We start from the raw sequence: 25,233 nt of genomic DNA on the forward strand, positions 1-25,233 counted from the left end.
ATTCTTTGTCACCTGCGCGCTTTGCGTATCGCGCGATGTTGCCATTTCGGGCGGCTTCCTCAGAAAAAACTTCTATCTACCCGTCTAGAAATATTTACTGACAAATTATTCACGTGAAGGACTGACACAAAGTATTAATCACCTAGTGTTTGGGCAGGTAATTTCAGAAACAATATCCCAAACACCGCACATTGCTCAATAATGCACTGGACTAGAGATGTTTTTTCTCAGTATTCATAAAAGCTAAGGTCTTCAACATTTGCCTGTGTGTCGCTTTGTATATAGTTAATCTTTGCATGATATATTGTTGTCCTGATTAGAGGGATATATTTACGAGAATTGCTCAAACAGGGGCATTTAACTAAATATGCATTGTTTTGAAAAGCATTGAAAAAACAATGGCCATCTTCGATATACATTAACTCTCCAAAATTAACGTTTATAATATGCTCTAAGCGAGTCTGCAAAGCATAACGCAATATTTCTGTGACTTCCAAGTTATAAAGCGAGAAATATGGCAAAATTGACTCAGGCGCTTTTCCTGAATGGGGCGTGCACATACCCATTCTTCAGAATTTCATTATTTTTCCAAAGCGTAAAAATGCTACGAGGTGGTCAGGAAAAAAAAAAAGAAATCGATAGCACAGAGGTGGACAAAAGTTTTGAAGGGAATATTGCCCATATATTTTTGAACAACAGACCTAAAATGCCGAGGGGCTGGAGCGATCAAGAGGCGCCACCCTTTCACGCGCTTCGTGGTGCCTGCATCAACACGCGGCGCGTAGCGCCTCCCTGTACGCAACGTAAAGGAAGCAACCGGAGCGACTTTGCAAACGGAGCAGCCTACAACCTTGGCGGTAACATAATGTAGGAGGTAGGGCGTCGGAGACCACGCGCCGCCTGTAAGCGCCAATAAATCCGCCGCCACAAAAAAATCGAAAAAAATCGAAAAAAGCTTTTCCCCCTTTTTTTTCCCGCCACAAAAAAAACAAACAAAAAAACAAGAACAAAAAAACAAGATGTTGCAAAAATGAAAAAAAAAAATGCTATTGACTGAGATTGTCTGTTTATCGCGCGGGGAGTCTGCTGCACAAATCAACACGCGAGATGGCACGGGATTTCCAGCTAAAAAGGGCACGGCAATCCGTCCGCCACTGCGGGCGGGCTTGGGCCATGAAACAGAAGCCGCGAAGAAACGGCACACAAAAGAGAGGAGATAACTATGACCTTGAGAGCTGTGAGCTAGAAATAAGACCTACTTCACTTTCGCAAGGGGGCCCACTACCTGAGCTTCGAGTGGTTTCACCGTGAGCAGCTCCTGCGACGGCTCAGGTGCGTGTTCTCTGTTTCGATGGCTGAAAGTTACAGTTCGATGCACGACTGTTGCCTTTCGTGTACCTCAAGAGGCACACGAAAAAAATTGTTTACCAAAGGAACGTTCGAAATGTGATGGATCTGGACATTGTTTCGTTGAAAAAGCATCTTTCTGAAGGAAGTGTTTTTTGTCCGAGAAACGAACTTTTTGTGCCGGAACTGTTTCAGCCCTTTCAAGGAAATGACTGCGGAATCGTCGAAAGCAACGAGGCTTGAGGAAACCTTCCTTTCCGAACAAGCAGCCATCGAAGAGCTTAACACGTACGCACAATCTTCAGGAGTTCAATTTTTGAAACCACATTCTGCCATGAAAAGGCACTGTAGGCGGTCTTACGCTAAGCGAAAGCAGAAAGAAGTTGAACGCGCTTTGAGGAAGCTGCTGAGATCGGGCGTCACTCCCGCGTATGGCGTGGGAGACAAGCCAGCAACCTCAGCACAAAGCTACAGCACCTGCTCAGAGTGATGTAGCAACCATAGGTCTGCCTTTGACGCTTCGGACTCATGCCATGTGCATGAGTCCGAAGTCCTGACTTTTAACGCTTCTGCCGGAGTCGCTTTCAACGAAATGAATTCAATATGTTATTCCTTCAACGACCCGCTATTTGCTCCGCAAATGAAGACATTACAAAATAAAAATTGGGAGTGTGGGCAATTCCTGACCCTTACAAAAGAAGGAGAGTAAGCGAGGTGAAACTGCAGGTAGCGATGGTCTACTACACCAAAAATGAGCTGAATTGTACACAGCAGAGTCTGAACAGAAAGGACGTCGTTGGCGTCATGGTGGACGGAACGACAAAGTACATTGCGAGACGTGTGAGGACGCGGTCGTTTCGCGAGGCTTATCGTATGTATAAGACAGCCCACCCAGACACAGCCATCGGCCTTATAAGATTCTATTCTTTGAAGCCGGAATGGGTTGTGCACATCCGCTCGCATGAAGTTTCTGCGTGCGTTAACTGCGCCAACAGGAAGCTCGCTGTGTGCGACCTGGAAGCAAATTACATTCGTCGTAAGGACGGCCGAAGACCTCCGTGACATTTCTCTGTGCAGTCCATTTTTTGCAAAGTGTTCACTTGAAAAGTGCTGGGCATGCCCCTCGGTTCGGTGTTTTGAGGCGCCTAGCTTTGCAATTCCAGATGAGGAGGTGATTTACGCAGTCTGAGAGAAAAGCGACCTAATAAAGAAGGAAGTGAACCCGAATACGTTTCTGGAGCAATTTCAAGAATGTGTCAGGAAGTGGGCATTACACGATTATACCAGGCGCCTCCAGGTGAAGGCGACAAGCGATGAAAATAATTCTCTGCGGAAATCTAGCATTGTTCTCCACTTCGATTTCGCGGAGAACTGGACAGTTGTGCTGTCTGGGGAAATCCAGTGGTACCACTGGAGAAAGGGTCAAGTCTCCATATTCACCTGCGTTTTCACGAGAAGAAAAGGAACCTGCAGCTGTGCCGTCATAAGTGACGACAAGTGACGACTCAGCCCACGCATGCTGCGGTTTTAGCAAGGTACACAAGTGGCTTGAGGACAAATTCCAGTGTAGCTCATGTGACCCACGTTAGTGATGGTGCAGCAAGCCACTTTAAGAACAAAAACCAACTAAAGGAGCTGCAAATGCACGTCAACGGAGTTGCTTTTTTTGTAACTGGACATGGCAAGAGTGGCGCTAATGAAATCGGTGGTTTTGGCAACCACCAGGAAACATTGTACCACCTCGGCGTCAAAGATGGTTTCCCATTGAACACTAAACTGCCGAACGTGGAACTCATTCACCTCACAAAATCTGACTTCAAAGCGTTCAGAGACATGAAAGCAAAGGAGAGGAACTCTCCGTTGTGCGTGGAATTCAGTCCCGTCAGTTGTAGCAGTGTACGCGGTCTGACACTTTGCAACCACAGCTGTTTTAGCAAGAACACTAGATTCAACAAACATATATCTTTTAAAATAAAGTCTCCTATACTGCGAAAAGCAAATCAAAGTCGCCAGCTTAGGGTGCCACTCAGAAGAAACGAACAGTGATGGCTACAGGCAAAAGAGAACAAAAAATGTTCCTCCTCAGAGTACCATGTGAGCACCGTGACTGAATCAGATCAGCGGCCGGCGGAAATAATGCACGCGACAATCGCCGAATCTGCCCTACATGATCTTGATTCATTAAACTCATTTCAACTGTAAAACTTCAAACGTGTGTTCTTTTTTATCAGTAGTTAAACATGGCCGTCAGCAGCTCCGCCTCCCAACTGATTGATTGATTGATTTGGTGTTTATGGCGCAAAAGCACTAAGGCCATAGCGCGCCAAAAACGAGGCTGTTGCTGGAAAATGTTTAAAGAGAAAAAAGAGGCTTTAGTAGCCAGTGATTAGATAAAAGATGGTAATGGGGTACCAAAAGGTAAAAAGGTGATTGGCATGATCTATAGGGTAAGAAAGCTACATTCGGTGAAGAAGGTCGATACTATCTAATAATTTGAAAACATTGCTGTGTGTCACAAGAGAATCATCACTTAAGAGCAGAGCTGTGTGTAGTGGGACTTGTTCTTGATACGAAAAATACAAAAGCCGTTCTTCATGATAAGCAGGACATTCAACTAGAATATGAAGAATGCTTAAGGCATTGTCACACTGCCCACAAGTGGGGGCATCTTCCCCACGCAGGAGGTAGCCTTGAGTCAGATGAGTGTGACCAATCCTGAGACGGCAAAGGTCAACCTCAAGAAAACGTTCCTGGTGGCGTGCACTCTGCCATCCGCTCAAAAAAGGTTTGATCATGTACAACTTGTGGCGGATTTCTTGGTCCCATTCAGCCTACCATTTGCACTTAACGTGACGCCTGAGAAGGCCTTTGTATTTTGCATAAGGAATGCTGTGGAGGTCAACTGTTCGCTTTACGCAAGTACTTGCTGCGCGATCTGCTGCCTCATTGCCCGGAATGCCCACGTGGCTGAGAATCCAGGAAAATACAATTTCGTATCCCTGTCTTGAGGCAGCAACAACCTTATTTCGCAGTTCAAGTAGGAGGAAGTGCTTGAGGGGTGTTAGTGAAGACAGTGCATGCAATGCACTGAGGGAGTCCGTGTATACGATGGAGCGAGAGGGCTTTTTATCAAGTATGAAGCCTATGGTAAGAAGCAGACTATAGAGCTCTGCTGTAAAAATAGAAGCAGACGAGTTTATTTGCCTAACAAGTTGAACTGTCGGGCCAATCATGGAACACCCAACAGCAGATTCCGTCTTTGTACCACCTGTGTAGAAGCTTACATATTCGGAATACTGACTTTGCAGAGCTAAAATTCCTGAAAAAACACACCATTAGGAGTATCAGCTTCCGTGTATCGCGTGAGTGAAAGGTCACACTTAATGACAGGGTGCTCCCAAGGTGCTCCCGCAACAGTAGACTGCACTACCGGAGGCCTCCAATCGAGTCCCATGTTCTCGCTGGCACTTTGCAATCTCAAAGAGAAGGGAGGCACAATTGTGGCTTTGTTTTGAAACGCCCTTTCAGAGCGCATGTCTTACACAGCCATTCGTGCAGGTTGATCAGAGATGGACCTGACTCTCAGGGAATACATAAAGCCCAGTGAAACTCTTCCGTTCTCAAGAGATAGCTCGTTGGCCTCTGCATACAGACTTGGCACAGGAAACATGCGAAAGGCACCCGTCGCCAATCGCAACCCGAGATGATTGATAGGGTCGAGCATTTGTAGAATAAAAGGCCTAGCTGAACCATAAACAATACTGCCAAAGTCCAGTCGTGATCGCAATATCGAGCGATACATCCTCAAAAGGCACGTCCGGTCAGAACCCCAGGATCGGTAGGACAGGACTTTACGAATATTAAGTGATTTGTGAGCTTTTAATCTTAGATTCTTAATATGGGCACCAAGGGTTAATTTGCTGTCAAATGTAAGACCCAGAAACTTGTGCTCAGGCTTCACAGAAACTGTGGCATTGTTTAGTGCAAGAACAGGTTCTGGAAGTAGTCCTCGTTTTCTAGAAAAGCACACATAAACTGTTTTATTTGAGGAAAACGTAAATCCATTTTGATTGGCCCAGGTTGATAGCTTATTGATGGTCAGCTGAATACTTCACTCACACAGTGACAGATTGCAAGACGACACAGAGATCTGAAGGTCGTCTACATAGAGTGAATATTGCACCGATGGGGGATAGCCAATGCAAGGGAGTTCATTTTGATAGTAAACAAAGTGACACTAAGAACGCCTCTCTGAGGAACGCCATTTTCCTGGACAAACGCGTTAGATAAAGCTGTTCCTATCATGAACACGAAAGGTGCGCCTGCTGAGGTAGCTCTCAATGGTACGAAGCATTCGACCACGGATACCCATATCATACAAGACCCTCAGTGTACCAAAACGCCAGGCTGTATCGTAGGCATTTTCGAGGTCGAAATATACAAATAGGCAATGTTGTCGATGAAAAAAGGCCTCACGCACGGCTGTCTCCAGCCGTACTAAATGGTCAAGAGTGGACCGAGACCAACGATAGCCGCATTGGTTCACATCTAGATGTTTGTTTAGTTCAAGGAAATACATCAATATTCTATTAATTATTCGTTCAAGAGTCTTTCCAAAGCAGCTAGTCAATGCGATAGGCTTATAACGAGCCGCACAGGATGGCTCCTTACCGGGCTTGAGTATGGGTATGATTGTTGCCGTTCTCCAGTCCAATGGAAAGTAGCCCTCAAACCAAATACGATTAAAAAGGTATAAAACAATATCAAGTGTGGAAGGATGGAGATGTTGAAGCATATAGTAATGAATACCATCTAGACCAGGAGCCGACGACTTAGAATTTTGGAGCACTATGTTCAGTTCGTGTAAGGTAAATGGGGCATTATAAGCTTCGCGTTCACCACCGTATGTTTTCAGTACCATACTTTGAGCTTTCTTTTTATGTTGCAGAAAAGCAAGCGAGTAATGCTGTGAGCTGGAAATGAATTCAAAATGCTCGCCAAGGATGTTGCCCTGCTCTTCAAGATTGCTTGGGCATTTCCTATTTCTGGAAAGAAGTGGAATAGTGAAAGCATGATATGAGCCATTTACTTTATGAATCATGTCCCATAATTTCTTGGATGAGGTACTACTATTGAAAGAGGACGCATATTTTTGCCAGCTCTCGCGTTTCGCTTTGCGACAAATGTACCTAGCACGAGCTTTCATTTTTCGGAAAGATATCAGGTTATCCCGAGTTGGATAACGTCTTAGAACACTCCAAGCTTTGTTTTGCTGTTTGCGACTCTCTTTACAGTCTTCATTCCACCATGGCTTCGGTCGTCTAGGGAGCTGTCCAGATGACCGAGGGATGGAGAGTGACGCTGCAGTGAGAATATGGGATGTTAAAGGATGGTTGAGCTCATCAATCAAAAGCTGCTTAAAAAGGCTCCAGTCTGCTTTTTTAAACTTCCAGCGTAGGTGAAGACTGCGGAGTGTCGTTACATTTTAAAATAATGAGAAAGTGGTCACTTCCATGGGGATTCTGATCAACGGTCCATAAAAAATCGGGTAGAAGATTTGCACTGCCAATAGAAAGACAGATGCATGTATATGAGAAGGATGAAGGACTGAAATATGTAGGATGGCCAGTATTAAAAATGCATAGTGACTGTGAAAATAATATGGATTCGATTATCTTTCCTTGTGTATCTGTATATGGACTTCCCCAGAGGGTACTATGTGCGTCAAAATCACCGAGTAAAACAAAGGGCTCTGGAAGCTGGCTTAAAACAGAGTCGAGATCTTGTCGCTTCAGAGACAGAGAAGGTGGAAAATACACTGAATATACGGTTATGGCTTTATGCAACAAGAGCCGAACAGCAATAGCTTCGAGTGGCGTCTCAAGCGGAACCTCTGCACACGGAATATGTTTCGGAAGCACCACCGCAACGCCGCCACAAGAAATGGACGTGCTAGAGCGGTCTTTACGAAACACACTGTAGCGTCTCAGAAAGTTAGTGTGAGATGTATTCAAGTGTGTTTCCTGCAAGCATAAGGCAGATGCCTTATACTCTTCTAAAAGGAACTCAACATCTGCAAGGTTAGTGAATAAGCCACGGCAGTTAAACTGAAGAATTACAGAGCCCATCTTAAAGGACAAAAGATTTCATAAATGAATTAAAGCAATTCTACATGTGCTACAGACTGAGGAGGAACGACCGGCTTTTTTTCCTTTTTGTTTTGATTTAGCAGTTTGCCATTCTATGTCCTCCTGATCCGAGGAAGGAGCTGAAGAGTCGGCAATGTCAACAGCTCCCACTGCATCCTGAACCTTGGACGCAGGTTTGCCAGTTCCGACGTGGTCGGAGACCTGGACCACGAGTTTCCGGCCACGGCCAGACGCCGCCGAAAAAGTCTTCGACGTACCAGGCCGGGACCCTCCCACATTTACGCGTTCAACGTTTTTTGACATTGATGGAGCAGCAGGTGGGCCCTGCTGCTCCGTAACAAGGCGGGCCGCCTCCGAGGGATTGGAATGACGGCCTCGCTCTCCACCTTGAGAAGAGCCACTGGCACGAGGCTGCCGGTCAGCCGGAGGTCGTGCCAGAATCGACGGGGGAGTCTGTACGCTCCCAGCGTTGCCTGGGGCACCCTGCTTCCCTGCAGATTGTTTCGGGGTCTGAGAGAGGTCCTGCCAAGTCCTCCTGCACCACGGACTCCGTACGTGGTGCAGGGCCCCTGCGCACCGCGTCGGAGTAGGTACCTTTGGAAATTAAGGAAAACCTTTGTTTTGCTTCAGGGTACGATAAGTTCTTTGGCTCGTAAGGTAAGGATCTCCTTTTCTTGTCGCCACAGCGGGCAGGACCGAGAGTAAGCAGGGTGAGGGCCCTTGCAGTTCGCGCAGGCAACTGCATCTTCGCAGACGTCAGCCACATGGTCGTGGCTCCCACACATTGCACACGTCTCCATCCCCCGACAGCTGCGCGACCCGTGACCAAAACGCTGGCAACGGCAGCGTCGCTGTGGTTTCGGGACGTACGGTCTAACACGACAATTCAAGTAGTCAGCTTTGAAGAGTGCAGAAAGCGTGTGAAGTTCAAACGCCAGGAAAAGGTGATTAGTTTTCACCTCTGCACCGTCACGCCTCGTCGTAATGCGTTTGACCGCCACTACTCTAGATGCCCGCAGGCCTTCCAAGATCTCATCTTCACTATTGGAAAGAAGATCATCTTCTGAAATCACCCCTCGAATGGTGTTGAGGGTTCTATGTGTGCTCACTGTTACCTGTATGTCACCTAGGGATGTCAATATTAGAAACGTAATGCTCTGGGACTTTTTGGCAACTTCTACAAGCAGATCACCAGAATGAAGCTTCTTTGCCTTGTAATCAGCACCAATGTGACTGTCTAGTACCTTCGCTACAAGAAACGGTGACATCTTAGAGAGAGGTTTGTCAGGGACCTCGGAGTAGATCACCATAAATCTTTAAAAAGTTTCATCTTTATTTTTTACTACGACTGTTCGTTCGGGATGATACCTCTCAGGGGCACGTCCAGAACTGGGGGTTTTGGTTTGAGGGTTTTCCATAAGAGGCGAAGTTTGTTCATAACCTGTGGTGTGCCGGCCACCACGGAGCCCAACAAGGGAATAGATAACGCACCATAACAAAAAGTGCTTTGCTGGAGACGTTATGCTATTAGCACTGCCCAGGAACTATAACCGAGTGTGGTTCTGGACAAGGGGTCTGTCGCCACCCAAGGTTAGCCCTTGCCGCCAAAGAAGTTGAGGAAGGAAAGAAGAGAAATAAGAAGTGTGAAAAGAAGGAAAAGATAAGTGTGAAAGAAGGTAGGGGATAGTAGAAGATGTGGCGACTAGACTGAATCACCCTGGCTGGGCCTTACCAGGACTCCCGTCTATGAGAAGCGGGGGCCGAAATGGTGTATTGCCTCGCCCGGGGGGCCCCGAAGGGTACAAACCTACTCCGAGCTTGGCTCAACCACCAGAATGCCCTTTTCCTCAGACACGGGAAAGCCACGCACAGCCAGACGTGGGCGGTCGAACCCGCATGGCTCGGGGTCCGTGGAGACGCTACTCTCCAGACACCTGCTTTCACAGGTGCCCCCTGCGGAGTAAGGCCTCCCAGCGAAGGGTAGACTCCGAAAGTCACTGATCCGAGAAATCTGTATTTAAATTTTTGACTTGTGCTTCAAATTCATCTGAAATATTTTGTATGAATTCTTATTTTTCACAAACACCTGTCCTCGTGCTTTCTGTTCACACAGAAACCACAATGACAGGCGCCAATAGATCCACATCGGCGGATCTAATGGCGCTCACAGGCGGCGCAGGTTCAGATTATGCCGCGCCCTACCTCCTACATCATGTTACCACCACGGTTGTACTGATGTGTTTGCAAAATCGCTCCAGTCGCTTCCTTTACGTCGCGCAGACGGAGACGCTACACGCCGGCTGTTGAAAGAGGCACCGCGAAACATGTTATAGGGTGGCGCCCTCGATCGATCCGACCCATGGGCATTTTTGGTGCGGTTGTACAAAAATGTACTAGGAATTTTCCCTTCGCAACTACCGTCCACCCCTGTACTATGAATTTGCCTTTTCCTGACCACCCGTAGCCTTTTTACGCTTTTTAATACTAATGAAATTGTAAAAAACTCCTGTGCCCACGCCCCATTTATGGCAACCGCGTTAGCGTCAATTTGGATATATTTCTCTCTTTACCACTTCAAAGCAACAGAATTATTGCATTATGTTTTTGCAGACTCTGTTAGTACATATTATATGTCGTATAAAGAAGACGAAGACTGGCGGCATGTGAGACTTTGAGCTGGCTGGGCCACGCGCGAGTGTCCGTGGTGCGCGTGACTGGGAGTACGATTAAGGTTCGATAAAAGACTCTCGGGTATAGACAATTGCAAGCATGGCGCCACAAGTGGTGCCCCATGCGTGCAAGCGCGTGCAACGCGCGGGTGAACGTAGCTTTGGCAAGCTCGTAATCGCACGGGCGTGCCTGCTCGAGCAGAGACATGGCGGCGGCCAGTCGCCCAGCTTGCAATCGTCTATATGTTTGCGGCTCCGGGCTTTGACCTTTCTCTCGCCTCGGAACACGACATGGTGGTAGCGGTGGGATCCTGAACGATCCTTCATCGTCTATCGGGACCTGAGAAGCCGCACCAAACTCTGCAGTTCGACCGGATGGCCAGCAAAGAAGATTCGAGCCGCTGCTAGATCTACGCCACGACTAGCAACGCAGACGGTTCGGGGGCTTCAATCTCCCAGGCCAGCGGAAGTCCTTCCTTCCTTCAACACTTTCGCGGTCGAGCTACCGGAGAAGCTGGATTTCAGGAATCCGAGCGACTGGAAGCGATGGATCACCCGGTGGGACCGCTACCGGATCAGCTCGGGGCTTCATCTCCGGGACGCTTCGACTCAGGTGAACACCTTCATCTACGCGATGGGCAGAGAGGCGGAGGATGTCCTTTCTTCGCTCAAGATAACACAATATGAGCTGAACGACTACGACGTAGTCAAGGCTAAGTTCCACGCGCACTTCATTCCGCGGGTGAACGTCATCTTCGAGAAAGCGAAGTTCAATTCTAGAAAGCAAGAGCTCGACGAGCCTGTGGAGGTCTTTATCACAACATTGCACAAATTGGCGGATGTTTGTGACTACGGCCCTTCACGGGACCGGCTCATACGGGATCGCATTGTCGTCGGACTCCTGGACTGGAAACTAAGCGCGAAACTCCAGCTCGATGCTAAACTTACACTGCAGCACGCGACTACGGCAGCTCGATCATCAGAGACGGTGAAGCGCCAACAGACTGAGATACGCAGCACAAAGACAGACGGCGACGTTCTTGAAGAACTCAGAAGACAGCCGAAAACAAAAAGCGAAAACAAGGACTTTCGACATCCGAACACGTTGCCTCTCCAAGCCCCGTCTAACCATTCGCCATGGACGTGCCGATAGCGTGGCAGTTCACGGAAACACGCCAAGCCTCAATGTGTCGGAAAAGATAAGAAGTGCAACGCCTGCAAGAAGCTAGGCCACTTTGAGAGCGTCTGTTTTACAAGACACACTTGAGAAAATCTCCGATCACGAGAGCACAGACAAAGGACTAAACAAAGTCTTCCTCGGCGAGCTGGTACGCTCAAGCAACGGGGAAGCCTGGTACATTACAGCTAAAGTAAAGAACTAGGACATCACATTCAAGGTGGACACGGGGGCGGACATCACAGCTGTCCCTCCCAATATGTGCGACGCGACAACGTTGGCAACATTGCAGACAGCAGGGACGGATCTTGAAGAACTCAGAAGACAGCCGAACACAAAAAGCCAGAACAAGGACTTTCGACGTCCGAACACGTTGCCTTTCCGAGCCCTGTCCAATAATTTGTCATGGACGTGCCGATGGTGTGGCAGTTCACGGAAACAACCCCAAGTCTCAATATGTCGCAAACGACAAGAAGTGCAACGCCTGCAACTTGCGTTGCAGTTTGTACTCCACCGCCTCAACGACTCCGGAGTGACCCTTAACACCTCAAAGTGCGAGTTCTTCAGGAAGAGCGTCAGGTGTCTGGGCCACCTTCTAGACAGCAGGGGCATTGCGGCAGACCCCAAGAAAACGGAAGCGATCGCCCAGATGTCGGCACCTGGAAGCTTGGCAGAGCTGCGATCATTCTCGGGGATGGTCAACCACCTTGGGAAATTTCTTCCCGACATAGCTGAGACAACTAAGCCACTTCGAGAACTGTTACACGAGGATGCTAGCTGGCTCTGGAGCGAGCCTCATGTAGAAGCATTGCTTAACATCAAAGATCTCCTATGCAAGACTCCTGTGCTCACGTTCTATAAACCGGATGCGCAACTTACATTGTCGGCGGATGCGTCTTCGTTTGGACTGAAGGCGGTTCTGCTGCAAGAGAAAAACAGCAAAAGACGCCCAGCGGCATACGAATCGAGAGCCATGACACAAACGGAGCAGAGATACGCTCAAGTTGAAAAGGAGGCCTTGGCCATCGTATGGGCCTTTGAACATTTCCGGACCTACTTGGTAAGAAAGGGATTCCACATCGACACAGACCACAAACCTGGTGCCATTCTTCACAACGAAACGTCTTGACGAAATGACACCACGGCTACAGCGTCTGAGGATGCGCATCTTTGAGTATGACTTTGCGATATCCCACGTACCGGGCAAAGAGATGTTCACCGCGGATGTCTTGTGCAGGAAACTCCTACCGACCACAGGCCACTCTACGGACTCAAGGAACACCGTTGAGATCAGTGAAACGTTGGTTCGCGAATATGAAATGCTATCAGTGGAGCTGCTTCCAGCCTCTAACTCATTTTTGTCCAGACTGAAGGCAGAGGTCTCGAAAGACCGAATCATATCAATGGTTCTGGAATACTGCGAAAACCAATGGCCGGCAACGAACAAACTTCCTCCGAACTTAAGCAAATTCGCGAGTGTCGCCTCAGACCTTTCGGTTGTGCAGGGATTACTAATGCGTAACGACCGGCTGGTGATCCAGACTAGTCTGCAAGGAAAAATCTTGGAGCGATTGCACTGCGGCCATCAGGGTGTTGTTCGGTACCGGGAAGGAGCCAGAGACTCGGTCTGGTGGCCTGGCATAAGCTCGAAAATACATGACTATGTGAGTCGCTGTCCTACCTGTCACCAATATAGACGACCACATACCGAACCCCATCTGCAGACTCCACTAACGATCGTCCCTGGCAGGAAATCGGAACGGACCTTTTCCAGTTCAGGGGAAAGACGCATATAGTCATCGTCGACTACTACTCGAAGTTCTTCGGGCTTAAAATACCTCGAGCAACCACAGAGGGCATTATCAAGGTTTTCAACCAGAACTTCGCAAGACACGGTTGCCCGGAAGTCATCCGCTCCGACAACGGTCCCCAGTTTGGCTCAATCGAGTTCCGGCGATTCGCCAGAGAGTGGGGAGTCGAACTGGTTATTTCAAGCCCGTATTATCCCCAGAGTAACGGAGAAGCGGAGAGAGCGGTGCAGGCTGCGAAGAACGTGCTGAAGGAAACCTCGAGTTCAGCACAAGCTCTTCTGGCCCACCAAACCACTCCTGGGCCCGAAGGGCTTTCCCCTGCCGAACATTTGATGGGCCGGAAGTTACGCTCCACTCTTCCAACGGCGCCCAGTACCCTCAGACCTCTCAGGCAACACTCCAGGAGGTATCGGCAACGATACAGGAAACGTAAGACAAGAGAGGCGTCTAACTGTAATAGGCGCCACCGTACAAGAAATGGCAGGGAGCTAGACCCACACGCCGCAGTGTGGATTTACGTGGGAGCGGCCTCGCAAGGAGTTGTGCGGGACCAAGCCGGACCACCTCGGTCTCATGGTACGTTTACACCTGAGAAGAAATCCGCTGCCGCGGGAGCGGATCCGCTCTCGGCGGCGGCGGCGACAAGCGGGTTGCGTTTACATCTATTTCCTTCGAGCAGTGGCGGCGGCGCCAGCTGCGCCAGCGGTTCCCGTAACATCTCGTCAAATATGACGAGAAGGCGCCAGAGTTCCCGTCTCGGCTCTCTCTCCTGGGCATTGCTACTCCCGGAAGTACGCGTGCTCATGACGTAGGCAGCGTCGCGCTGCGCAAGAATGTCACTTCCGGTCAGCGAAACGCCTCGTCCGGCGGCAGAAATAGGTCCTGGACCTAGACGGCTCACCGCCGCGTTTTCCGCCCAGCGTTTCGGCCCAGCGGCAAAAGCTGGACGGATTCGCTAGGGGATCCGCAAGTGTAAATGTACCATTACCTTGTAGAAACCGACCAAAAAACGATACGACGCACACGGCACCATCTCCAGTCCGCGATTGCAGACAGCGACAGCCAGCCGGCCAGTTAGCGGAAGAACGATCCTCAAGCAACCATAACACGCAGTGGGAGAACTTCACGACCACCGGAACGCTATGGACAATGAGGCTGAAAGGGAAAGGTGTCGTATAAAGAAGACGAAGTCTGGCGGCATGTGAGACTGTGAGCTGGCTGGGCCACGCGCGAGGGTCTGAGATGCGCGTGACTGGCAGACACGCTTAAAGGGAAACTGCAAAGAAAAAAATTTTTTTTTAAACAGCCTAATTGGGACAAGCATGTCACAAAACAAATATTCCGCGAAAAAAATGATTTTTTTAATCAATATTTACGCCACAGGACGTAATTTAATAGAGTCAGAACCTCTCCACATTTGAAACTCCCGCTCTTTCGACCCCCGCGGAAGAGGAGCACGCCCCGCCCCTCTCTTCCCTTGCGTTGCGGAGTTGAACGACGCAGCGTCTCGACTTCCGGCAAGATGTGGCAACTACGCCAGGCCGCGGTATTGTTTTGGTTTGACGCGGTTTGCGAGCACATGTAGCGAAGACGTGACCCGAGAAGTGCCCCTGTGATGTTCCCGGAAGACGGAAAGTATCGTTCGTAATCGTCGTGCGCGCTTTGAAAGCGAAGGGAGTCACAGAATCCACGAGTGCGCAACCACAAGCCAAGGTTCACGACAGCGCTGCGTTGGTTTCGGCGATCTCGTTCTGTTTGGTGCAACACGGCGATGCGACAGAGCTGAAACGTTCGTGGTGTGTGTAATGCGGTGCTATGTGTGTTATGCGGGGTTGACGTACACCGGGTCTAGTCCCGTTGTCGTCAGCTGATCCAGCAAGACTGGCCCGGGAGGACGCAGCGAGCGTTTTTAAAAGTAAATCTTCCTTCATTCTGTTTCAAAATGTGGAAGATTGCGGACGCATACCGTGAGTAAAAAGCTGCGGGCGTTTTCAAATAAATTACGTCGTTTCAATTGAACAATAGACGCCGAATTGTTCTCCTAAATCTGCCGTTTTTATGCTTCCTGTTGTTGGACTGCGTTTGCACAGCGACGTGTTGCGCTCGTCGTGCGGTGTGAATAAATTTGGGCAAGATTTCGTACCTCTCTACAGATGCATGAACTGAGACCACTTTTTACGTAGTGAACATGGTGTTTTTTTATTTTGTGTGTCTAGTTGTGGACGTTAGGTGTACCCGGTGCTAATCTCGATGGCCTCCAGAGCGATATGACGAGAACGTAACTGGACACGTATGTCGCTACGCGAACGCCCGATTGCCTCCAGCCAAATAGCATTCCTTTCGGGGCGACATGGCTACTGGAAGGCTCACTGTCGGGATCACGCATCTGACATCTCCGAAAAGTCAGCATTTGCACGCGCAAACAAGCAAAACAAACACAAAAAAGCACGCTAAGCAAGCAAAGAGGAAAACGAAAGAACCGCGCTATGAAAGCCAAAACCCCGCGTCGCTTCCTATCACTATCACCTGCGACAGCTGCTAAACACACTACTTCACTTCAAGAAGTCTCACTCAAGCACGTGGGTCAGCACGAAGCACTGATCACTTCGGCGAAACGATTAGTCGAGGTAGGCGAGACAGGCGGGGGCAGAGACTTCGGCGGCCATGAAATAATGTCGAAGCTTTTGTTTGTATGAATCCAAACGGAAGTGCCCGTCTTGTAAACCTTTTTCAAAGAATAATAACTCTCATCACATGGGTTATTCTTTAAACGTAAAAATATGCCGCTCAAAAGGAAATTGCAACATATAACAAAGGTTTAGCAACCAAGATCTAAGCTGTCAATCAAACTCTTAGCCAATGAGAACCTATTCGGATTGACGTCACGTAATCATAACTTCGTGGCGCGCGATTTAAAACGGACGAAATAGCCGCGAACTAAAATGAGTCTCACGCAATAAATATTGCTGTCAAAAATGTTTTTTTCTCGCGGAAAAATTGTTTTTTGACATGCTTGTCCCAATTAGGCTATTTAAAAAAAAACTTTTTTTTCTTTGCAGTTACCCTTTAAGGTTTGATAAAGAGATCACGGGTATTGGTTTGCAGCTCCAGGCTTTGACCTTTCTCTTGCCTCGGAACACAACATTTTAAACGTTAATTTCGGAGAGTTTAAAAAATATTGAAGATGGAATTTGTTTTAATGATTTTCAAAGTAATGCATGTTTAGTTAAATGCCCCTGTGTAGGTAATTCTTGTAAATATATCCTGCTAACCAGGATAACAATATTTCTTGTAAAGATTAACAATATACAAGGCAACGTGCAGGCAAGGTTTGAAGACTTTAACCTTTATAGATACAGAGGGAAAAAAATCTTTAATTCTGAGCGTTATTGCGGAATGTGCCGTATTCGTGACTTTGTTTCGTAGAATGAAGACCCTGATACTCGGTTATTACTACTTTCTGTCAATCCCTCAAATGCTTAATTTGTCCGTAAATATGTATAGACCCATAGCCAGAACAGTTTTTTCGGGGAAGCCGCTCAAAATGTCTTCATCGCGCAATGCGCAAAACGCGCACGTGACTGAGAGGGTGCTTACAAGTTTTTTTCGCAGCCTTTTCTTTTTTTTTAAGGATTGATTTTATTTTTCTGGGCATGAAGCCAGAAAAATATATTTATTTCATCGAACTTAAAAATTGTCACCTCGATCTATCGGAAAACGCCCTACAGTTCAACGCAAGGCGATAAGCGGTTTAGACAATTCCCTTAAGTTAGGGCACACTTCAATATAGCAAACGATACTGCTTGTGGTTATTTAACACATATGGGTATTTTAGTTTGAACTTTTCTACTAAATTAAAAGTCACATTGTGGTAAATATCTTATATTTCTGGAGAATAGCTACTACTACTCTCACCCTAAAAGGTACTTGTAATACTAATATTGCTAATAGAAATAATAATAATAATTAATAATAAAAATACGCGTAGCAATAGTTTTTATTATAAAACTTATTTATATTTTGTCCCCACAAAAGTTTGTTAGTCCGCAATGGTATAGTAGACCCCCCCCCCCCCAACGTCGCCTCTATGTTTAAATTGATTTCCTATTTTTTAAGCACCGCAATAAAACCCACACCTTGTAAACGTAGTGTTCGGATCGATGATAAACTCGGCGTAAAAGCGGCTAGAGAGATACTCTCATGAATGATAAATTACGAAGCGCAGATTGACTGGACAATCTGAACTTTTAAAAAGGAACTTCCCGAATTTTCTTTTCATATTTTTTGATTTCACTGGAACTTTGCAGATCACATCAAAAACCCTTTCTCATCTAATGAACAAAATGCTTTATAAAATAAAAAATTTTCCCTGAAGTTATATAATCTTATGTCCGCAGCGAAGTTTCCAGGAGATGACTCTCTACAAGCGAATACCTACTTTTCCCTATCCGTATACGTCAACAGTGGCCAGGCGGAGAAGCGACTCGGGCAGCCGCGAAGCGGCTTTCTGGGAACCAGCGATGAAGATGATTTTTTCATAGCTCCAAGGTTGAACGTTCCCTTGCAACGGGTAGCAATATGTGCTCCACGGTAGAGTGCCGGAAAACAACGCGAAGAAAATCGTTTTGGCTGCCCTTGTTTTCGTGAAAGAGAAAAATGCGCCCCCGGAAGCAGTGGATCCCGGCAACGTAAATGTGTCTTTGCGCGAGGTGTTTTCCGAGAAAACTAGTGTCACATAAAACATTCTCACTTATGCTCGGAATATTTTACAGCCGCGTGCTGCGTGTTGAACAGCCTTCTTCAGCTGGACCTGAAGTCACTGTAAAGTTGGAACCGCTTCATGAGCGGCAATTGCAGACGGAAGCTGGCGGTGACCATTACGACATCCGTCCAGAGAGAAGCGCTAATAATATTAAGAAAAAATGGTGCGCTTTCTAAAACTGTACTTGACATCGGGCGCAGCCACATTTGTTGTTGACTGCTTCAGTAATCTTCTTTTTTGTATACAAACATTAAATACGTCTTGAACGTCGATTCTAGTTTGGGCTAGTCTTGGTGTTCCACTCACGCGGCAGATCAATTAAACAGAGGAGGTGATACGGCGAAACAAAGTTCAATTTTCAGTTTAGATATGAATTTCGATACAATGCTATCCGTGTCTTGTATGCAAAGGTTCAGGGAAGAGGGGTTGAACTCCATTAATTAACGATAAAGCCCTGGTTTGTGAAAAGGTTGTAGGGTTCTCGTCCGATTCCCCAGGCCCCTGTCTCCGGATGAACGTGACACAGCAAACGCATAGCTCTCGGCAGAAGGGGTTTATTCCACTCACATTCTGCTGGGGGTTTCGGGATCGGGAGAAGTGATCGAGGAGGCCTGGAAGAGGTGCGCCGCCACTGTATGCTGCATGCCGATCGTCCCTGCGGTGCTAGTCCACACCGCATCCCGTGGACGTCGCCGTCGAGGGTCAAATCTGGGGTCTACGTCCGGACCATGTCACCGGGCCGTCGCCCGAGCGGGCGGCGCGGTCACCACCAGCGCGAACGTCCGTCGTGCCCCGTTTTCCGCGCAAGAGTCCCCTTTGCCAATTTCCCGTCGTCCGTCGTCCCAACCTCCCCCGCTCCCGCCGTCGCCGCGCACCAGACCGGCGGGGGCCTCTTGTCTCCCATCGTGGGCGGTCTCTCGCTCGAGCTCCCCGTCTGGCTCTGCCGTAGCACGTGCAGGGCCTTGGGCGCCGACGCTGTCCGGGAGGGAGGGTCCTGGATGTCCACCGCCAACGCCGCCAACGTCTTCCAGATGGGTCCCGAGGCAGGAGGTTCTCGGGCACCAAGCTTCAAAGGCGCCGCCCTCGCCAAGGCGGCATCCGAAAACGAGTCCTCAGGCGCCGGCGTCCGGTTGTCGACGAGAGGGGGGCTGACAAGACCCCACACCATCCCCCCCTCAAACCAAGGCCCGGGGGTCATGAAGGTCAGTAGTGGAGGTTGCGGAGATGACCCAAATACCGCACGGGAGCTCAGCTGAGTGTCGCCGATAATGGCGATCACCCTTGATGATCGCGGCCTGGGTGTCAAACGAGGCAAGCCCGCGGGGACAGCTCATTCGCCGGGAAGCTCGAATAGGCAGTGCACAGTCCAGAAGCGGGCCCAGAGCACCACCGCTCACAGCGCGCACGGGCACTAAGTCGCACACAATACACCAAAATTGAAAGTCCCTTCCACCCCAGTGTTCGAGACAGAAAAACGAACGCCAACAAATCGCGGCACTGAATATCGTACGGCGTGACGAAGCCAAATCTTCAGCTCAGTGTGCATGCCACAAGATACAAACGAAGCTCTTCGTTCTAAAACTATTAAGCATACACTCATCAAGGTCGTCACGCTACATGTTCAAAAGATGTACCCAAAAATTAAACGTATCATCAACTCAGGAAGCATGCAACAACACCAAACTATTGTCGAAATGTATAGTCATTAAACAGCCATTGTTCTTATACAAAACAACCCAATCGCTCTCTACTAAAATGTTACATAATCTACGGGAGCGCTAGAGAATCTCTTCTCTGACAACAGAATTCACTTTCTACACAGCTAAATCACTTGTGATGAAAACACAAAATATCAACACAAAAGATAACCGCCTGCACGTCACAAGCAGCTACAAATCCTGCACCATTCGCGAGGTGCGATACACAATAACCATACGAACAAAACCTGCCGCTGACAATACCAATTAACATTACGCATATTCACGTGGACATCGTTCGCGACTCTTACGCCACAAGCAAGCCACTACTACGCTACGCGGCATGCCATCATCGGGTTGGATAGCCACCACCCCAAGAGGCCCGTGCCCCGCGGTACCGGCCATTGAGGCCAGCACAAGGGGGCAACATTTTGATATGCCGGATGGTGCGTCCAGCAAGTCTATTGGACGTCCTTCTTACAAGGCTTTGTCCGCAACGTCTGGCCGTGTACCAGAGGTTGCCGCGTCACTGTTCGGGGATAATCGCCAAACAAGAGCGATGAGCGTGCAACGGGGGTACACACCGAAGTGCAGTGGAGTGACCACTATGGAGTCCTGCCCTGCACAAGCTCGAAAGTTGAGATCAACGCATTGACGCACATTCAAATTCTTCCCCGGCCAAGCCACAACACCGCATGACTGAAAAGTCTTCTTGCGACTGTCAAGGTCGGCCAGGATCGAGCAATGGAGGTACCTCATCTACGCGTCTCGCAACTCTTCTATTCTCAATCCAAGCAACGAGTCCTTGGATGAACGCAGCAGGGTAGGCACAAAGCCCGCCCCAGACCAAGTCAAAGCACCGCATAACTCAAAAGTCTTCTTGCGACTGAAAAGACTGGCCAGGTTCGAACAATGTGAGCACCCCGCAGGCGCCTTTTCTTTTCCGCGCTACAAGCGCGACACCAAAGTGTCATATAATCTAAACGGCCGATCTTGGAAATGGACGAGTTAATAAACTATGTTTGCTTCGCATAAACCGTTTCCGCAGCGTCGAAGTGTTTACCGCAATTACCGCTGGCTTCCAACACCCGCTGGTCATTCATGCAAAAGCTGCAGTTTGTACAGCGACGGGCTGACCTAGCGCACAACAGTTATAAGCCGCCGACGGCCATGCCGCTGCCATCATTTCTAGGCTTCCCGGGCACCCGCCGACGTGAACCGTACGTTTTTCCGGCCTCCCGCGCAGCTGTACAGGATAAAACTATCAATAACTCGTCTCATTATCGCAAAACCGCCACCTCCTCCGTGAGGCTCTCCACTACACGAGAACGGCTCCTTCCCCACCTAACCGTCTTTCCCTCTTTTACTCTAACCCGTTATCCCTCCGCACGCCCTCACGTCCCAACGTGTTTCAAACACGGCGGAGAACCGGTACCATGCCCAGCGGCAACGCAGGGCACGCACTTTTCCGCCCCCTCTCCGGGCATGGGGACAACAACTCGAGAGTAATCTCCACCCGAAGCGCAAACTCCGATATGGCGGTGTGAGGGTCCGGCAAAAGCTGCACGCAATTAAGCGGGATCACCCCCACGACTCTACGGCCAGGGACGAACGGAACGTGACAATCGCGTCAACCTGGACCCCACGGAGCATTACACACAGCCACTGATAGGGTGGGCACGGAAACTCGGTGGCTCTCGGAATTCCGATGCATTCACACCAGGCATCGCGTATCCGGCAACACTTGGGAGGATTAGTCCCAAGGTATCACCTCTGGCCGCAAGGTACTGCATCAGTGCGGTCGTAGCCGCAAGAGCACATATTGTACCCAAACGCTGTGGACGCACGGTACTCAAAACCGCGCCGACAGCTCAAAACAAGGCCAGCTGGGAGCGAGCGTGCAGTAAAACTTGAACGCTAGGCTCTCCTCGGACAAAATGCAGTTCGGGAATAATTTCTCGATGTAGTCCGTGCAACCGCCGTCCGCAATGCAAGTAGTATTGAGATACTCCCACAGCGAACACTCTCTGACGCGAGCAGTCGAAAACAGTCAATCCAAGGCACTGCAACGACACGCGAACAAAGGCAGCTGCGCGCGTCCCATCGCCCAATAAATGAGCTGACATCTCACCCATGGGACGTGGACGGCCGGAGGCGTAGTTGGGGCGACAGAACACCCGACACTGCAGGCCTCAAAGAAGGCGGGAATATCCACGCACCCTGAACACTTGCTCGGCATCAAGAAGCTGAAGGATAGACCTGCCAGCATCCGACGGCACAGCTAAACAGTAGATTAAGGCGCTCCTCGCCACAGGAGATAAACTCCTGGTTGATTGGGACAAAGGATTGTCAGCAAAGACAACGTCTAGGTCCGCGCTTCCTCATCAAGCAAACGATCATGTTTGATCTCGTGCGGCGTTGCTACAACGAGGATCGCCCCCAAAAGGAGTGCGGAAGCAATGCCCCCATCCAACCGGAAACAGGCCAGGAATCGGAACTCTAGCCTGAATTCAAATCAGGCCCCACGTTGGGCGCCAATTATGTAGGGTTCTCGTCCGATTCCCCAGGCCCCTGTCTCCGGATGAACGTGACACAGCAAACGCATAGCTCTCGGCAGAAGGGGTTTATTCCACTCACATTCTGCTGGGGGTTTCGGGATCGGGAGAAGTGATCGAGGAGGCCTGGAAGAGGTGCGCCGCCACTGTATGCTGCATGCCGATCGTCCCTGCGGTGCTAGTCCACACCGCATCCCGTGGACGTCGCCGTCGAGGGTCAAATCTGGGGTCTACGTCCGGACCATGTCACCGGGCCGTCGCCCGAGCGGGCGGCGCGGTCACCACCAGCGCGAACGTCCGTCGTGCCCCGTTTTCCGCGCAAGAGTCCCCTTTGCCAATTTCCCGTCGTCCGTCGTCCCAACCTCCCCCGCTCCCGCCGTCGCCGCGCACCAGACCGGCGGGGGCCTCTTGTCTCCCATCGTGGGCGGTCTCTCGCTCGAGCGATTAAGTCTGGCTCTGCCGTAGCACGTGCAGGGCCTTGGGCGCCGACGCTGTCCGGGAGGGAGGGTCCTGGATGTCCACCGCCAACGCCGCCAACGTCTTCCAGATGGGTCCCGAGGCAGGAGGTTCTCGGGCACCAAGCTTCAAAGGCGCCGCCCTCGCCAAGGCGGCATCCGAAAACGAGTCCTCAGGCGCCGGCGTCCGGTTGTCGACGAGAGGGGGGCTGACAAGACCCCACAAGGTCGACATGCAATTTTCTGTCACCAAATTTGTAATGAAAACGACATTATTTATTTTTTATTGAGGAGAAATATTATGTAAGGATGAAAGGAGTTTACAACTTTGAAAATGTTAAGGTCGTTGAGGAGAGAGATGCAAATTTGCAGCTGATGGATGCTATGCAAACCCGACAGCTAATAAAAAAAAAACTATAAAGAAATGCACTCTCCCTCATAAGCACTTGCGGATCAAAGTTTAAGGAGCGTGTTGCATTGAAGTCCAACACAAAAAAAAATTGTAATGATCAATTGCACCTTTTTTGTTAACTTATTTTGCATTAAAGAAGTTATGGTACATTTTTGAATTTACACACACTTGAATTTTCAAGGAAATATTCTTTATTCGTGTATGAACAGTGAATGTTTGTTTTATACGCCTTTCACTGCACCTTGTTGTCTTGCTTGGTGTTTGCGGAGTTCTTTTCATTTTTTTTTATTTCAACACGATATTCATGAACAGTAACCTGCCATATTGCCTACATGAATGCAGTTCGTTCCATTCTTTAGTCAACTGCAAGCAAGGCGACTGGCCACCGCCATGCCATGTCTCTGCTCTTGCGGAAAAACCCATGCAAGTGCAAGCTTGCCAAAGCTACGTTCACGAACAAGCTGGTTCTCTGACGCATGGGGCAGCAGTCGGGCGGTCAATGTTTACGAGAATCAGAGTCCACATGTGTTAGGTCACAGCTGAGCACGCGCGTGTCCATCACTTTAGAAGGCGAGCAAAGTACGCGCCACGCGCACGAATGCTGAAAATGACAACGGCCAGAAGCGCTTATCTGGAATGGTCTATTGGGCCGGAGATCGAACTTTAGGGCGTCACCCTCAGACGCTTTCGGGGCCGTCGATTTCCCGGTGGTCGTCTTCGGAGTTATCATGTTCACATTGTGAGCATGCATTTTGTTAGCCAAAATGCATGCTCATGCATGCCTTTACCGAAATGTCACGCACAAAAATATAAACATTATTGGCAAAACTTAAAATGATCTTTCAATGCGGCGAACCGGTGTTGAGAAACATAAAGTAACAAAGACGGCGTCGAAGGACGACTGATTCAAGTAGCCAAGGGAAGCGCCTTTTGTAAGCGCGTGGGAATATAGATGTTTCCGCGGTAGAGCGAACATAAAAATTATGGAGTGATCTGGAACATTCCAGTCATGCAAACCAAAGAAAGATAAATAGGACAAGCGCTGGCGGGGATCAAACCCCATCCACGGGCGTGGGAGTCGAGAACGCTGCTAACTCAGCTTTCGCCACGCGGCAATACGTCACGAGACATCAGGTTACGTCACGTGATGCCCCTTTCCCCGTTATATTTAGCATAAAAGAATCGGATAGACGGACCGACGGACAAAATATGAGAGTTGGGGATTAGCGTTAAACATTATTACATTCTTGGTGACATGTCTGAAAATCATTGATTTTGTTGAGTGACGTGGGATTTAATGTTGTTTTATTTTCTCAGATGTAGACCAAAGTGGAATGTCATCATTGGAATCCAGCATCGGAACTACTGGTAAGTATGAATACTTATACAAAATCTCTGAAATATTTCAGAACTGTTTTCTAGTTTTCAAATGAGTTAAAAAACATCGATTATTCTTTCTTACAGGCAGCGCGTAAGTTGCGCATCTCTTGTCCTCTTTCGGAATCACTTTTAGCACTGACGTTCCTATCATATGAACTTTAGAGATTCGGCGTATTTACCCATTTTCATGTGTTCCCCCAGGTTTCCCTTCAAATTTAATCAATGTATAGGGGTTTCCATATTAATATAGTTTGTATTGGCAAGATATAACTTTACTGCTATTCAACAGGCGAGCCTCCATTTCATTATAGGTAACACCTGCAATCATCAGCTCATATTGCATTATGTTGCCGATTTCAAGTTAACGTCATGGTTCATATAAATATTGGGCTATGATTCGAGGCTTACTTCATAACACTTATAAAAGTATGAACCAAAAATAATTATTTTGATGAATTATACGGGGGGGAGTCTAACTGCAAGTGAGATATTTATTGGTGTAAAAAAAGAGGAGAGGTAATTAGAAAGGTTTAGCACAAACGCTAGCGTTATGTCTTCAAGACCCGGGGATCTCTTTGTAAAATCGAACGCCGATACGGTTCCCATCTAGTCAGATTGCACGATATACAAAGGTGAGAACAGCCAACACGACGGACGCTGCGCCGCGGTCGGCCAGATAAAGTCACTTTGGCGAGCTCCCGAGTAGCGTCCGCCCACAGCACCTCCGCCTTCCAGAACATGGAGTTATTATAATGTACCCTGGAAGTTCAATTGATGCTAGCGTTTGTTATTTCCGCTTTCAAAGTGCAGCAGACAGCA

General features: G+C 48.7%; 1 pseudogene; it reads right to left on the bottom strand.

Moving 5' to 3' along the window:
• LOC120840224 overlaps nucleotides 1–25,233 on the bottom strand; it is a 177,103-nt pseudogene that overhangs the window by 114,426 nt on the left and 37,444 nt on the right.

Source organism: Ixodes scapularis, unplaced genomic scaffold, assembly GCF_016920785.2.
Source record: "Ixodes scapularis isolate PalLabHiFi unplaced genomic scaffold, ASM1692078v2 PGA_scaffold7__128_contigs__length_106722199, whole genome shotgun sequence".
Lineage (NCBI taxonomy): Eukaryota > Metazoa > Arthropoda > Arachnida > Ixodida > Ixodidae > Ixodes > Ixodes scapularis.